A 17,066-nucleotide genomic window follows, 5' to 3' on the forward strand; every position below is an offset into this window, starting at 1 on the left:
TGAATCACAAGGTTTAGTATCAAGCGTATACATCTCTAAAGATTTGTTTGTATTAAAAAGTATACATCTCAAAAGATGTTATTTGTAAACCATAAGATTTTGTATAAAGTGAATATCAAGCGTATACATCGCAAAAGATGTTGTCTGTATCACGAGCACCCAATTACCAAAACTTAACTGAATCTTACCTCTGCATAATAGTGTTAGAACCTACACTATACATCGAAAATACGTTTCATCCGTCAGACGAGGGTTCGTCAAACCCGTATGGCCACACAACATAAATTCTCGCTCACACCCTACAAGTGTAACTAATGGTAATTGAACTTGAGGATTTTTGTTCTAACTCGTATGTTTCTTTGCTCTTGTATTCGTATTTGTGTTCAAAGTATGAAAGTATAAACCGTATAAAATGTATATAAAGTATATGTTTCTCAGCCCACGATTTAAAGTATAAAAGTATTTGCAAAGGTGGGACTATGATCTCACCTAGAGTGCACGAGTATAAAAGTACTTCACAAAGTAAACGTGTGCATGAAAGTTGCTTAGCCTTGACCTAAACAAGTAAGTTGTATCAATTAACCGGTTACGATACAAGGTCGGGTGAAATGTGTTCAATTAGTCCTATGGCTCGTTACGACTCGATTAAATATAGCATGTGAATCAATTTGTCAAGTTTCATACAAGAATCACGTATAAAAGCATGTTAGAACGATTGCATATAAGTTTGGTTAAGTTTGACTAAAAGTCAAACTTGGTCAAAGTCAACGAAAAAGTCAACACGTTCGGGTCGGGTCCCGGACTATTTTTCTATGCTAGTTATTCATATACAAGTATATTAGAACAAGTTTCATGTGAATCGGAGGTCGATAGCTAGTCAAACATTTCACGTGAAAAGGGACATAATGAGCAGAATCTGGCCAGGCCAGTTCGCGCGCCGCGCGGGGATGGGGCGCGCCGCGCCACCATCTGGGCAGACCCTTTTCTGTTTTTCAAAGTATGCGCGAACCAAAACTCTTTCCAACCCAATTCTTGACCCGCAAACACCCAAAACATGTGTCTTATATCATCGGAAAGGTATTTTTACAAGGAATACAACTAAACACAATTCATCAATCACAAACATCATTTACAATAGCCGAAATCTCATTAAGTGATCAATAAAAGTCCATTTTCAAAGTTTCAAGTTCATCAATCGCATTTTAAGTTTCGGGAATCCAATTCACACATATGATATGCCGTTTTGAAGGTAATGAAGCATACATTACTACTAAACACTAACAATTAACATTTCATGGCATTCAAGCATCAAAAGTTCATGTCAAGAACTATCAAACCCTAGTCAAACATCACAAAATCCTTAATCGGGTTTTTGAAGTTTTCTTAATCAACCTACACATCAAAATGTAGCTAATGATACTAGTAACACAATTAAAACATGAACTTTAACAATTAAACAACTTTTAATCATCCAAAATCAAAGATTAAGCTAACCCACTTCAAAAGTTCAAACTAGTTACTCAAATCAACAAATCGAGCAAACAAAACATATATTCATGCTAGACACGAGCCATAGACACTAACTAACACAATTTCAAGTCAAAAACACGAATTTATAGAAATCTAGAGTTTTTAGAAAGTTACCCAAACTTGATGAAATTTGTATCAAAATGTAGAGGATGGAGAGAGGATCACGAAAATGTAATTTGTTTTGAAGTTTGCTTCCAATCCCGAATTTAGATGATGATTTTATGAAGTTGGGGTTTGTGTTCAAAAATGAGAAGTAGAGAGAAAGGGAAGGATGAAGGTGGGTGGTGATAATGAATGGATGAGATGGGGTTTGACTAGTTGACCTAGTCACTAGTTAGGCCCCTTTGCAACTTTGGTCCCTCGAGTTTCAAAGCGGGTGCGGGAATTAACCAAACGAATATTTTTAAAGACGTTCGAGTAAACGGGTGACGTTATAATTAAATAACGAGGATATTATGAACGTTAGTTAACGAAAGATACAAATTTAAATAACGAAGGATATTATTTAAAAAAAAAAGACGGTGTTAAAATAAATTTAACGCAAAAACGCGGGATGTTACATTACCTACACCTTAAAAGAAATTTCGTCCCGAAATTTAGTTGGAAGTAGTGGTTGTTGTTTCTTCTTTGAAACCTTGCGTTGTCGGTTCTACGAATAAGTGAAGGTACTCCTTCGGGTATTTCAACGAACTTCGACAGTCGCGATTTTACGTTGGTTTAAAGTTTGGTTTCATGATTCAAAATTTCAACCGGTTCTCCTAGGAAGGAAAGTTTGTCACCGATAGTAGGTTCGTCGAAGACGATAACATGTTCCTGTTTAGCAAGACTCTTCTTCAAGTTTGATATATGGAATGTAGGATGAACGGAGCTCAAATGAATCGGAAAATCTAAACGGTATGCATCGGGTCCAATACGCCCCAAGATTTCAAAAGGATCAAAATATCGCGGATTTAGCTTTCTACGTTTCCCGAAATGAATTACACCTCCTCAAGATGCGACTTTTAACGTTACGCGGTTTTCCACATGGAATTTGAAAAGTTTACGTCTAACAGTGGCATAGCTCCTTTGGCGACTACAGTCGTCTCGAGCCTTTCTGAGGTTAAAGAAGTTTCTTGGTTGTTCCATGAATTAGCTCGGGTTCGGTGGTTTGATTATCATTAACTTGGTTCTACAAAAGGAGAATGACGTTTCCGGTCATATAAGATTTCAAAAGGTGTGACGTTAAAACTAGAATGAAAATCATTGTAGTAAGAGAATTCGGCTAAAGGAAAATACTCTTCTCAAGTAAATTTGGAGTTGATAACACAAGCTCGTATTACGGTTTCCAAGGTTTGAATCGTACATTTGCTTTGTTCGTCGGTTTATGGTTGATGCGTGGTACTCATGTTTAAACGTGGTCCCGAGGCTTTTCGAAAAGTGATGTCGTAGGGGGTATATACAAAATAGTATTATTTTTAGTGCGGAAATACTAATAAATACGATACAATTTTACACAAGATATTTATTTATTTATAGAATGGATATACTTAAACCTTGCTACAACACTTATAGGCAGTGTACCTAATCGTACAGTAGTGTAGTTTTTAGTAAGTCCGGTTCGTTCCACAGGGAAATCTTTAAACAAAGCTCAACGCTATATTAGTTTACTTTTATAAAAATACAAATATATATATAAGTAATATTATTATTATAAATGGGGGTTTTTACCGTTTAATGACCGGTTTGTCGATTTTAAGACTTTAGTCGCAGTTAAAACCTAATGTAAAATATAAAATAAATACAAGACTTAAATTAAAGCGTAAAGTAAATAACGATAATGAAATTGCGAATAATAAAAGTGCGATAAAATAAACTTGCGATAATTAAAAAGTACGATAATTAAAAATGCAATTAAATATAATAACAATAAAAAATGCGATAATTAGAAGTGCAATTAAATATAAAATAAAGGAAATTAAGTATGAAATAAAAGAATTATGCTTATTTAAACTTTCGTAATCATGATGTTTGACGTGTTGATTTTAGTTTTATGCCCATGGGTTAATTGTCCTTTGTCCTGGATTATTTAATATGTCCGTCTGGTTTTTGTCCATAACAGTCCATCAGTCATAAATATAAAGTGCGAGTGTCCTCATCGAATTATTCTTATACCCGAAATTAAATATTCCAACTAATTGGGGATTCGAATTGTAACAAGGTTTTAATACTTTGTTTAATGAATACACCAGGTTATCGACTGCGTGTAAACCAAGGTTTTACTACTTTGTTAACAATTACACCAATTACCCTTGAATGTAATTTCACCCCTGTTTTAATTATTCTAGTGGCTATTAATCCATTCCCGTGTCCGGTTAAATGAACGATTATTCGTACATATAAATACCCCGCCCATCGTATCCGATTGAGTGTATATGGTAATTTATAGGGACGCCCAATTGTAAATCTTTATATTAACATTAACAAACTATCATTTAGTTAAACAAATATAAAGCCCATTAATAGCCCATAGTCTAATTTCCACAAGTGTCGTTCTTTTGTCCAAACCCCAATTATGGTACAAAGCCCAATTACCCAATTTTAGTAATTAGCCCAACATCATGATTACTTCGTTTTAAATAAGCATAATAATAACTTAGCTACGAGACATTAATGTAAAAAGGTTGAACATAACTTACAATGATTAAAAATAGCGTAGCGTTACACGGACAGAATTTCGACTTACACCTTTACAACATTCGCTAACATACCCTTATTATTAGAATTATAATTAAAATTAAAATTAAAATATAAATTATATATATATATTTTACGTATATATGAGAGAAGAGAGAAAAAGATTATGAATTGTGATCAGAATTCGGTTGGCTTTATAGGGATTTTCGAAATTTGGGGCTCCGCGACTCGCGGTAAATTTTGCCTTCAAACTCCGCGAGTCGCGGAGGTTACTTTTACAGCTCAGAGGAGTTTGGCTCTTTGTTTACCGACGGTTTATAATATATATATAATATATATAATTAATATAATTAATTATATATTATATTATATTTATATGCATAGTTAACTTGTAATTTTTAGTCCGTTGCGTCGAGCGTTAAGAGTTGACTCTGGTCCCGGTTCCGGATTTTCGAACGTCCTTGCGTACAATTTTATATTTTGTACTTTGCGTTTTGAATCTTGTACTCTTGTGATTTCGAGACGTTTCTTATCAATAATTGGAACCTCTTTGATTGTCTTTTGTTCTTTTGAGCTTTTTGGTCGTTTGCGTCTTCAATTCGTCGAATCTGTCTTTTGTCTTCACCTTTTATTATTTAAACGAATATCACTTGTAAATAGAACAATTGCAACTAAAAGCTTGTCTTTCTTGAGGAATAATGCTATGAAATATATGTTCGTTTTTAGCATTATCAAATATTCCCACACTTGAGCGTTGCTTGTCCTCAAGCAATATCGTCTTGAAATACAAGAATCACTTCTTTATTCTTCACACTTTGTACATCAGTGATTTCTATATGGCGGTATAAACAATGGTAGTAACGATATGGTTTACAGTCCCACATGACTATAAAAAATTAGATCCATTAAGGAAATTGGATCTTTATGAAAACATTTGATCTTTTGAAAATTAAATCTAGTTTTTACCCTAGATAAGTTTTCCGAAATAACCCTTTACCGGTGTTTGCAAAATATTTTTGTGGGTTTGGTGGGTTTCAGATTTGAAAATTTTAGCTCAAAACTTATGGTTTTGTGTCACCCACTTGCTAACCTTGTATTAGGAAAGCAACACGTCCAGTTTACTTGTTCCGTATATTACCTTTCGGCAAACTACCGTCTGGTTGTAAAGGAAAGCGTTGAACAAGCAACTGTTAAGGCAATGTCCCGTGACATGCTTTTGATTATGGTCTATAACGTGTCGGACGCAATTACTATCCTTGGTAGGAGCAATAGTAAAGCTCACCCTTATAATTTTTCGGTCTGGCACAAGGTCCTGTCTTTGACCATGCTATGCAACCACCGTTCTTACGGTTGACATCCGATTTAGTTCAGGTGACCTAATGAATTCCAGGTGAATTCCTAGGATTTTACGTTCAATGGTAATGAACGTATTGAAAATAGGGTTTTCAGAAAACAAATCGGTTTATAATTTTGATCAAAATATTTTCTCGTTCAAACTCGAGTTTAGATATCATTGAATTCCATGAGTTTGAATTCTCAATCTTTAAGGTCAATCTCTAGGATTGAGTAATATCAGTCTTAAAAGCTGATTTTTAATCTTTAAGGAGATTATCCTTTCTGGGGATCTGATTCATTAGTCTTGTCCAGCTAATTTGCATGGTGCCCCCCCATTGTACGAGATAAATCCTTCTCATGGTTAGGATAAATCTGACCACTTGGCGACCCTGTTTAATGCTGAGGTTCGTGGATTTCCAACGGATTTTAGTGATGACTTTTCTAGATTTTTCGTCAACCTACAGCTGGTCTGGACGACAACTTCATGACCTAAATCAAGAAGCGCGTGTCTTTTTCGGAAGACTTTACTTCCTTTTAATGATGGAATTGATTCATCGTGTAGATCCATCTTTTCTTTTCTTTCATCGGGTAAAACAGTTTAGTTTAGTCCAAAGCAAAAGTATTTTCAGTTATTTGTTACAGATATATGTGACATATGTTTAAAATAACTTGGTAAATTTTCCCACACTTGGCTTTTTATTTTTCTTTTTATCGTCCTCTATTCCATTTTAAATGAATTTTGACATTTTAGTTTGTTTCTTAATTTATGTCCTTTCCGAGGTAACAATAATTTCGGTGTTAAAACCTAGTTTTATCGTTCATAAATATGTATAAACATGATTTTGAGTTCATTTAATTGAAAATTTTGAAATTTTTTTACTAGAATTGGGTAGTCAGTATATAAGACCAGGGCTGTTCTTTATTATCAGAGAGCACTAGATTCTAATACAACTACTGCTTTACTAGTATTTTTAATGGTAACCAAGTGTTTAAGATAAAAATTTTAAAATCTGAAAGAATTTAACCCCTTCCCACACTTAAGATCTTGCAATGCCCTCATTTGCAAGAAATCAGTAACAATTTAAATTATTGAGGGTGATTTGTGTGAAAATGATTAAATTTTTACCAAAGTTTCCAAATATATTGGCGTTTGTTTGCTGAATGATAAATGGTGCACATCATTTGTTCATTCCGTCTTGTTGTTATTTCACATATATTTTGCATCTTGTCGTCAAAATTAGTTGCTTTTGCTGAACTTAATGCCAGTCTTTGAAAATGCGTTGTTTTACCCTGTTGTGTACATAAGATAAACTGCAAACATATATACATATTTTTGAAGTTTGGTATATTACCCCACATTCAAAAATTATTAAAATCTAAGAATAAAAGTTAGATAATTATAAAAATGATTACAATATTAACAAAAGTATTAAACGTATCAATAATTACAAATTACAAAAAAAAAAAAATAATAATAAGTAAACTAAGGATGATATTGGTACCAATAGGGGTTCCAGGCATAACCATAGGTGCTATAGAATGCTTCGGCAGGGTCATACGTAGGATATGGTGGCTGCATCTCTATAGACCAAGGAGGGAAGATGGGTTTCGGTGTAGGAATATAGTTTCTACCTATATGTTGGCAATGAGCTATGATTTGGTTCTGATGAACTTACCAATCTTCAAATGCTCTCTGTCTAGCATTTTCGTATTCCTGAGAAGCTATAAACCTATGCATTTCTTGCATCTCATTCCCCCTCCTACATTACCTTGCTGCTGGTTTCTCTCCACCTGTGGATGTCTACCATGGTATCGTACTGCGGCGTTATTTCGCCTCTTCAAAACTTTCGCACCATGGTATACATTTAAACCTATAGTATCGCGGGGTTCTGGTTCTTCTACTAATAATCCCCCCCGACTTATATCCACACCGAGATATTCACCAATCAAAGTAATAAAAATACCACCTCCTATTATGCTATGTGGTCGCATCCCCCGAACCATAGCTGATAAATAATAACCCACACAATACGGTATACTTACAGCGCTTTGTGGGTCTCGAATACACATATGGTAAAACAAATCCTGTTCATTTACTTTTTCCTTGTTTTTACCCCTTTGTGTAATCGAATTAGCTAAAAACCTATGTATCACTCTTAATTCGGCTCTATCTATATCCAAATAAGAGTAATTTCCCCCTTTGAAACGGTGATGGCTTGTCATTTGACTCCACACACCGTGTGTATCAAAATTTTCATCTATCTTTCTACCGTTTAGTATCAATCCTCTACAATCGGCAGACGCTAACTCCTCAGGCGTATATATACGTAAAGCCTGAGCCATGTCCAGTAAAGACATGTGGCGCATCGAACCGCCTAACAAAAATCTAATAAAAGAACGATCGGTTAAACTAGCTACCCGATCATTCAACTCTATACTACATAACAATTCTTCACACCATACTTTATATACAGGTCTACGTATGGTGAATAAATGTACCCAGTCATTAAAAGAAGAATTACCATACCTCTGTACAAGTAATTCCCTAATTGGCCCGGCCAATTCTACAGCTTCTAAGGGTCCCCATTCTATGACCCTTGGTACCTCAACAACCTTAGAATAAAGAGTATGCAAACCCCTTTGATATTTTGGATAATCTATCCAAAGTCTGTCAAATCTCAGGTTCGGGTGCAACTCTTCCAAGTGCATATCGGAAAAGGTCATAACTGGATGAGGTATATCCTGCTTGTAGTAGTTATCCACCTCCTGTTGTTCCAAATTCTCAGCAGGAGCATTGCGGGCTTGGGATGAAGATTCACCCCTTTCATTCTGCAAAACACATCAAACACAATTTTTGTGCATCCAAATATGCATTAGTGTCAGCAAAATCATCAATCAAAATAATTACAATGACATTATCAATTTATATCAAACTTAAGCTCATTTTCACATTTTTATCAAATCTACACTTTTTTAAATAAGCATATACGAAAATGTTCGCCAAGTTCATAAGCATTCAACTCAAATAACATGTCAAAATAATCTTTACTAGCAATTAAACAAGTCTCAAATGGCATTATCTTTTAAAAATCAAGTTCATGAATTTTAGACTTGAAAAAGTCCACTTTAATTCTCAAAATCATGTTTAGGCTCAAAGTTTGGATCATTTAACTACCTAGACATGTTACACTACTTATTTTAGCAACAATTCATGACAAAAATCGGCCATAACCTGTTTATATCAAAAAGCCCCAAATTTGCTCAAGAACACAAACCCTAGATTACTCAAAATTTGAAGTTTAAGGCTTCTAATCATGTTAAACAGCATCAATCTAAGTTATACAAGCATAATACATAAACAATTTAAGTCTAATTACACTAAAAAGCATCAAAATCAAATTGGAAAAAAAATGACTCAAGAACACCAAATTTCGAATTAAATGGTGTTTAGGTGTAGAAATTTACCGTTTTTCTTGAGTAATTCTTAGATAGCATCCTTCTCAACATGATATTAGCAAAAAATTTGGTGATTAACGGTTAAAAATTGGGATTTTTGGGGGTGTTTTTCGGGTTTTTCGCGTGCAGAATTCGCTGTGTTTTTTTGCTGTTGTTTGAGTTGTGTGGTGCACTGATCTGTGTTTTTACGTTTAATTTTTTTTTTTCTGTAAATTGGTCCCTCCGCGAGTCGCGGAGATTAACCCTCCAAACTCCGCGAGTCGCGGAGTTTGGTATTTTTTTTTTTTTTTTTTTTATAATCATTAACTTATTAAAACAATTAAGTACTTAATTTTAAAATTTTGTTTCCCTTGTTATTTAGGACGAGGTCGTTTCGGATCGATGTCCTAGTCCGTCCTTCGACAAAATTTTAAAATTTGTCTTTTTGTAGCGATTGTTTTAAAAGCTAAGATTTTTGGGTTTTTTAATGTTTTTGGCATACTTTAAATCAATAAGATTAAAAATAATGATAATAAAGTTCTCGTCCCTCCCTTGGGTAAAGCAATTTCGGTTCAAAGACCTAGTCTTCAACTTACGACGAATTTTAAAAATCATATTCTTAACTTAATGAGATAAAGTAAATTTTTGTTTTTAAATTCACACAACTTAAATATAAAATTCAAAATTAAAAATTAAAAATTAAAAATTTACACCAAACTTAAAATTTAAAATGCATAAAATTAAAAATTTATATTTTAAAAATTAAAAATTCACACCAAACTTAATTTAAAAATTTATAAATTCATATCAAACTTATATTAATTTTTCAAATATTTACAATTTTAAATATATTGTTTTTACAAAGTTTACAATATTAATTTAAGATTTAAATATTAAATTTAAAAACATGGTAAAGTAATTTCGGTTCCAATATTATCAATCAAATATTATCAAAAATATGCGCCCCTCTTTTCGGTAAAGTAATTTCGGTTCCAAGACCTAATTTAACTCATGACGAATTTTTGAAATATTTTGGTTTGATTGATTAAAGATATTTATACCTTAAGAATAAACGTTAAATTTCACAGTGATGTAATAAATTTTTGAATGATATCAATAATTTTGGTCGCCAAACCTAATTTTATTCAATACCAATTTAATACTTTTTAGCGAACAAATTAGCGTTTATTATCAAAAGGTTAAAAATAAAAATAAAAATAAAAACTGTACAGACATACCTGTGAAATAGATTTCTTAGTTATATGATCTATCCCATTCATAAGATAGTCGGTTTAATTGGTTTTCCATGGCTATATAGGCGTAACCTCGAGCATTCAGTGTCTTTTCTTCTAAACATATGAACGGTCCGTCTCTGCATAAAGTAACAAATTCGGTATTTGAATAGGTTTGATTATTTGAACATTTACCTCCATGTGACCATTTTCCGCATTTGTGACATCGTTCTAGGTGTCGTGCTCTTCTTTTCGCTGCGGATTTTGATTTTCCTTTACCAAATTGTAACTTATTATCTTCGCATCTGGATTCTTTTCTAACTCCGTCCATTCTTTCTCTGATTACTGATACTATTTCACTCGGGAGTATGTCATTATTACGTTTAGTGATCAAAGCGTGTAGCATTAGACCATGGTTTAGTTCACAGGCAGTCTTCATTTCGTAAAAACCTAAAAAAAATAAAAATTCAGAATGGGGGGAGAAGACTAGTTCTTTAGGGTCTGCTAGGGAAAGACCATTCGGGTTCCATTTTCGAGAACTACACGAAAACAGACAATCTAACTCTAACAGAAATACATATTATCCTTTAAAGACTTGATTCTCCCCACACTTAGTTAGCTGTGGTGTCGAAATTGTGATTAACTTCGTTGTCGACTTCCATTGGACCATGTATGTAATGTTTAACTCTGTGACCATTAACTTTAAATTCAATCCCATTTGAATTTATCAATTCTATCGTTCCGTATGGGAAAACTCTTTTGACTATGAATGGTCCAGACCATCTTGATTTCAATTTTCCAGGAAATCGCTTGAATCGTGAATTGAAAAGAAGAACTCTGTCTCCTTCTTTAAATTCTTTTGAACTTCTGATTCTTTTATCATGCCATTTCTTCGTTCTTTCCTTATAGATTAACGAATTTTCGTATGCTTTATGTCTTAATTCTTCTAATTCGTTTAGTTGACTTAATCGTAGACGTCCAGCTTCAAGTAAATCAAGATTACATGTTTTCAAAGCCCAAAATGCTTTGTGTTCAATTTCTACTGGAAGATGACATGCTTTTCCATAAACAAGTCTAAAAGGTGTGGTTCCAATTGGAGTTTTGTAGGCTGTTCTAAAAGCCCAGAGTGCATCCTCCAATTTAATGGACCATTCCTTCGGATTTGATCCTACGGTTTTCTCTAGAATACGTTTTAAAGCTCGGTTTGTATTTTCAACTTGTCCACTTGTTTGTGGATGATATGCGGTGGAGATTTTATGAGTTACTCCATATCTTTTAAGAACTTTCTCAAGTTGATTATTACAGAAATGAGTACCCCGATCACTTATTAAAGCTTTCGGTGTTCCAAACCTTGCAAAAAGATGTTTTAAAAAGTTGACTACAACTCGTGCATCGTTAGTTGGGAGAGCTTGTGCTTCCGCCCATTTAGATGCATAATCAATGGCTACGAGTATATATAGATTATTATGAGATTTTGGAAATGGACCCATAAAGTCAATACCCCAAATGTCAAATACTTCACATACTTGGATGACATTTTGTGGCATTTCATCACGTTGACTTATTTTTCCGGCCCTTTGACATGCATCACAAGATTTGCAAAGAAGGTGTGCGTCTTTGTAAATTGTAGGCCAATAGAATCCAGCTTCATAAACTTTTCTTGCTGTTAGTTGAGGCCCATAATGCCCTCCTGTTGGTCCTGTGTGACAATGGTTTAAAATTTTACTAGCTTCATCTCCAAATACACATCGGCGTATTATTCCACCGGGACAACTTTTAAACAGATGTGGATCTTCCCAGAAATAGTGTTTTATATCACTGAAGAATTTCTTTCGTCTTTGGTACGATAATCCTTTTTCAAGGAATCCACAAACTAAGTAGTTTGCATAGTCTGCAAACCATGGGATTTCTTTATAATCTATCTTCAATAGATATTCATCAGGAAAGTTGTCTTGTATGGCCGATTCATTTAGAACTTCTAACTCAGGATTTTCAAGACGAGAAAGATGATCAGCGGCGAGATTTTCTGCTCCTCTTTTATCTCGGATTTCAATATCAAACTCTTGTAAGAGTAAGATCCAACGGATTAATCTTGGTTTAGCATCTTGTTTTGAAAATAGGTATCTAAGAGCAGAATGGTCGGTATAGACCACCGTTTTTGCTAGAACGAGATATGATCGAAATTTGTCAAAAGCAAAGACAATAGTAAGGAGTTCTTTTTCAGTAGTTGTATAGTTTGTTTGTGCTCCTTGTAACATCTTACTAGCATAATATATAGGTTGAAATCGTTTTTCAATTCTTTGTCCTAAAACGGCTCCCATTGCAAAATCACTTGCATCGCACATTAGTTCAAATGGTAGATTCCAATTTGGTGTTATCATGATCGGCGCATTAGTGAGTTTCTCTTTAAGAATATTAAAAGATTTGATACACTCATCTGAAAAGATGAATGGCGCATCCTTTTCTAGGAGTTTATTCATGGGAGTGGCAATTTTAAAAAAATCTTTTATGAAACGTCGGTAAAAACCGGCATGCCCTAGAAAACTCCTAACTCCTCTAACATTGGTGGGATGTGGAAGTTTAGCAATTACATCTACTTTAGCTCTATCCACTTCAATTCCTTCTTTTGAAATTTTATGTCCAAGAACGATGCCTTCTTTAACCATGAAATGGCATTTCTCCCAATTAAGTACTAGATTTGATTGTTCGCATCTAATTAGCATTCGTTCCAGATTAACTAGACATGATTTAAATATATCACCGAAGACTGAAAAGTCATCCATGAATACTTCCATGCATTCTTCTATCATGTCATGAAAAATTGCCATCATGCATCTTTGAAAGGTTGCAGGGGCGTTACAAAGTCCAAATGGCATGCGTTTGTAAGCAAAAGTACCATAAGGGCACGTGAATGTGGTTTTCTCTTGATCTTCGGGTGCTATTGGAATTTGAAAATATCCGGAAAATCCATCTAGAAAACAATAGTAACTATTTCCGGCTAATCTTTCCAACATTTGATCTATGAAAGGTAAGGGAAAGTGATATTTTCTGGTGGCGTCATTTAATTTTCTATAATCAATACATACACGCCATCCTGTTACAGTCCTAGTAGGAATAAGCTCATTTTTTTCATTTGTAATGACAGTCATGCCACCCTTCTTAGGCACGCATTGAACTGGGCTTACCCATGGGCTATCAGAAATTGGATATATCAAACCTGCATCTAGCAGTTTAATAATCTCTTTCTTAACTACATCTTGCATATTAGGATTTAGTCTTCGTTGGCGTTGCACATACGTTTTATGACCTTCTTCCATAAGGATTTTATGTGTGCAATACGAAGGACTTATTCCTTTAATATCATGAATCTTCCATGCAATGGCTGGTTTATGAGCTTTCAACACAGAAATGAGTTGTGATTTCTCATTTTCAGTAAGAGAAGACGATATTATTACAGGTAATTCAGATTCACCATGTAAATAAGCGTATTCCAAATGGTTTGGAAGTGGCTTTAACTCTAATTTCGGAGGTTCTTCTATCGATGATTTATATCGATATCTGTCTTCTTCTTTTAGCATTTGAATTTCTTCTGTTGTTGGTTCATATCCATTAGCTATAAGTGTAGCTAACATTTCAGCTTCATCAATTGGTTCATTACCTTCTCCTAAAGAACATTCTCCTGTTCCTTGTAATTCTGGAAATTCTTCTAATAATTCTGCATGTGCATCTATAGGTTGAATATAATAACATGTATCATCTGCAGATTGTGGTTGTTGCATTGCTCTATCAACTGAAAAGGTAACACTCTCATCCTCTATACTTAGGGTCAATTTCTTACCGAACACGTCTATCATTGCTTTAGCCGTGTTTAAGAATGGTCTTCCTAATATGAGAGGAACTTGAGAATCTTCTTCCATGTCCAAAACAACAAAATCTACTGGAAATACTAAAGTACCAACTTTAACTAGCATGTTCTCCATTATCCCTCTAGGATATTTTATTGATCTATCGACTAGTTGTATGCTTATTCTGGTTGGTTTTAATTCTCCAAGGTCTAGTTTAGTGTATAGTGAATACGGCATTAGATTTATACTAGCACCTAAGTCTGCCAATGCTTCTATTGAACTAAGACTACCCAGAAAACATGGAATTGTGAAACTTCCTGGATCAGATAATTTTTCTGGTATCTTATTCAACAGCACTGCTGAACAATTAGCATTCATAGTAACAGCCGAGAGTTCTTCCATTTTCTTTCTATTTGAGATTAGATCTTTCAAGAATTTAGCATATCTTGGCATTCCTGAAATCACATCAATGAAAGGAAGATTTACATTTATCTGTTTAAACATATCCAAGAATTTGGATTGCTCGGCTTCAAGTTTCTCTTTCTTCATTTTACTCGGGTAAGGAAGTGGTGGTTGGTATGGTTTAACATAAGGTTTATCCTTAACTGTGTTATTTTCATTAAGCTTTTCAACTACCGGTTCTTTTTCCTTATCTTGATCAGGTTGTGGTTCTTGTGGAGTAGGAATGGCTTCATCAGAAGTTACAGGTATTTCAGGTGATTTAAGTGTTGTACCACTTCTTGTGGTAATAGCTTTAGCTGTTTCATTCCTGGGGTTAGTATTTGTATCACTAGGTAGACTTCCCGGTTTTCTTTCACCTATTAACCTTGCTAGGTTACTTACTTCTTGTTCCAGATTTTGAATAGAAGCTTGTTGATTTCTAAATGCTTGAGCATTTTGTTCATTTGTTTGTTTTTGAGATGTGAAAAACTGTGTTTGAGTTTCAACTAGCTTCGTCATCATATCTTCTAAATTTGGTTTTTTATCATCGGTTTGTTGTGGTGGTTTGTTTTGAAAATTCGGTCTTTGCTGATTATAAGTATTATTGGATACTTGTTGATTGCTAGGACCTTGTTGGTTGTTGTATGGAATATTTCGGTTATAATTCTGGTTTTGATTGTAAATTGGTCTTGGCGGTTGATAATTATTCTGATAATTATTTCCAGGCCTTTGGTTTATGTATGAAATATTCTCTCTTTGTTCCATTGTTAATTCAATACTGAGACAATCTTTTGTCAAATGTGGTCCTCCACACTGCTCACAACTAATTCGTATTGAGTGAAGATCCTTAGTCATCTTTTCCATTCGTCTCTCCACAGCATCTATCTTTGCGGAAATGGAATCTAAGTCATGGCTAGAATCGGCTCTAGCTGCTTTAGATGATCTAATGATATCTTTTTCTTGGTGCCACTCATGTGAGTGGGAAGCAGTGTTATCAATAATTTTGTAAGCATCAGTTTCGGTTTTCTTCATAATAGAACCACCAGCTGCTATATCTATGTCTTTTCTTGTAGTGATGTCGCATCCTTGGTAGAATATTTGTACTATTTGACAGGTGTCTAAACCATGTTGCGGACATCCTCTTAACAACTTTCCATATCTTGTCTACGCCTCATATAGAGTTTCATTTGGTTTCTGTGTAAACGTAACAATTTCTGCTTGAAGTCTTACGGCTTTAGATGCAGGAAAGAATTGTTTAAGAAATTTGTCAACTAAAACATCCCATGTATCGATCGCCCTTTCAGGTAATGATTCCAACCAATCTTTGGCTTCTCCCTTTAAAGTCCAGGGAAATAACATGAGATATATCTATTCATCCTCCACTTCTCGGATTTTAAATAGTGTGCAGATCCTATTAAAGGTACGTAGATGTTCATTTGGATCTTCCTTCTGCGCACCACTAAATTGGCATTGATTAGTCACCATGTGTAAAATTTGTCCTTTGATTTCATAATCTGGCGCATTAATGTCTGGATGAGTAATTGCGTGACCTTGGCCAGTGCGTTTAGCTCTCATTCGGTCTTCCATACTTAAAGTTTCCAGATTCTCCATAATTGAATTTGTTGAATCGGTATCACTAGATGATTCTGATTTAATGGTTCGTTCCTCAACAATCTCTGTTTGAATGATTGGTGGCTCCGGAGGAAAGTTTAATGGTTCAGGATCTATGAACCGTTCCTGAATATTTTCCGGATTCTCAATTGTGAGGTCGGGTTCAAAAAATGGATTATCGGAAATTTGAACTGAAGTACTTGGTCTACTGGATGACGATTCTAAAGAAAAATCAACGGCGGTTATATTTGCTAAATGTCTTGATCTAGTTACAGGTGGTGAACGTACAAAAGGTGATGAACGTCTTGCTCGGTGCATTCACTGAATATCCTATTAGTTTTTAAAAGGAAAGAAAAATTATAATAAGTTATCCAATTAATAGACTTTTCTGATTTTGCCCATGTTTCGAATAGCCAAAAGATGCAGCAGAGGGGCAGGATTCGTTTGGTCTCAATATAATTGAGGACTGTTTGGCTCCAATAACCCGGTCCACGTACAAATCCAACTATTACTACGAATCAGAAAATTTTGATGTCCATCAATTTAACCACTTAAAATAAATTTTCGTAATTTTAAGAAATTTAGATAAGAAGTAGAATAAAAATCTATGTCCTAAAACTAGAATAACGAGAAATAAGAAAGAAAAAGAGTTCGTCGAAAAAGGTCGAAAAAGAAAAATGGTTGAAAAAAATAAAAGGTGACGGAAAAATAAAAGAAACTTATAAAAACTTAAAAATACTTGACTAACCTAACCTTATTACTACAACTAACTTAAAATTATAATCGCAAATTGAAATTACTAATTGGAATGATAATTGATACATAGTAAAAGGTGTCTAAAAAATATTAAAGCTTACAGGAAAAACTAAATACCAAATGGAAATAACTTAAAAAGGCGTCGCAAAATTCTAAAGCACCTAAATCTTAGTCTAAAGAAAAAGCACTTAAGGAATTCTACGGCAAA

Source organism: Rutidosis leptorrhynchoides, chromosome 7, assembly GCF_046630445.1.
Source record: "Rutidosis leptorrhynchoides isolate AG116_Rl617_1_P2 chromosome 7, CSIRO_AGI_Rlap_v1, whole genome shotgun sequence".
Classification (NCBI taxonomy): Eukaryota; Viridiplantae; Streptophyta; class Magnoliopsida; order Asterales; family Asteraceae; genus Rutidosis; species Rutidosis leptorrhynchoides.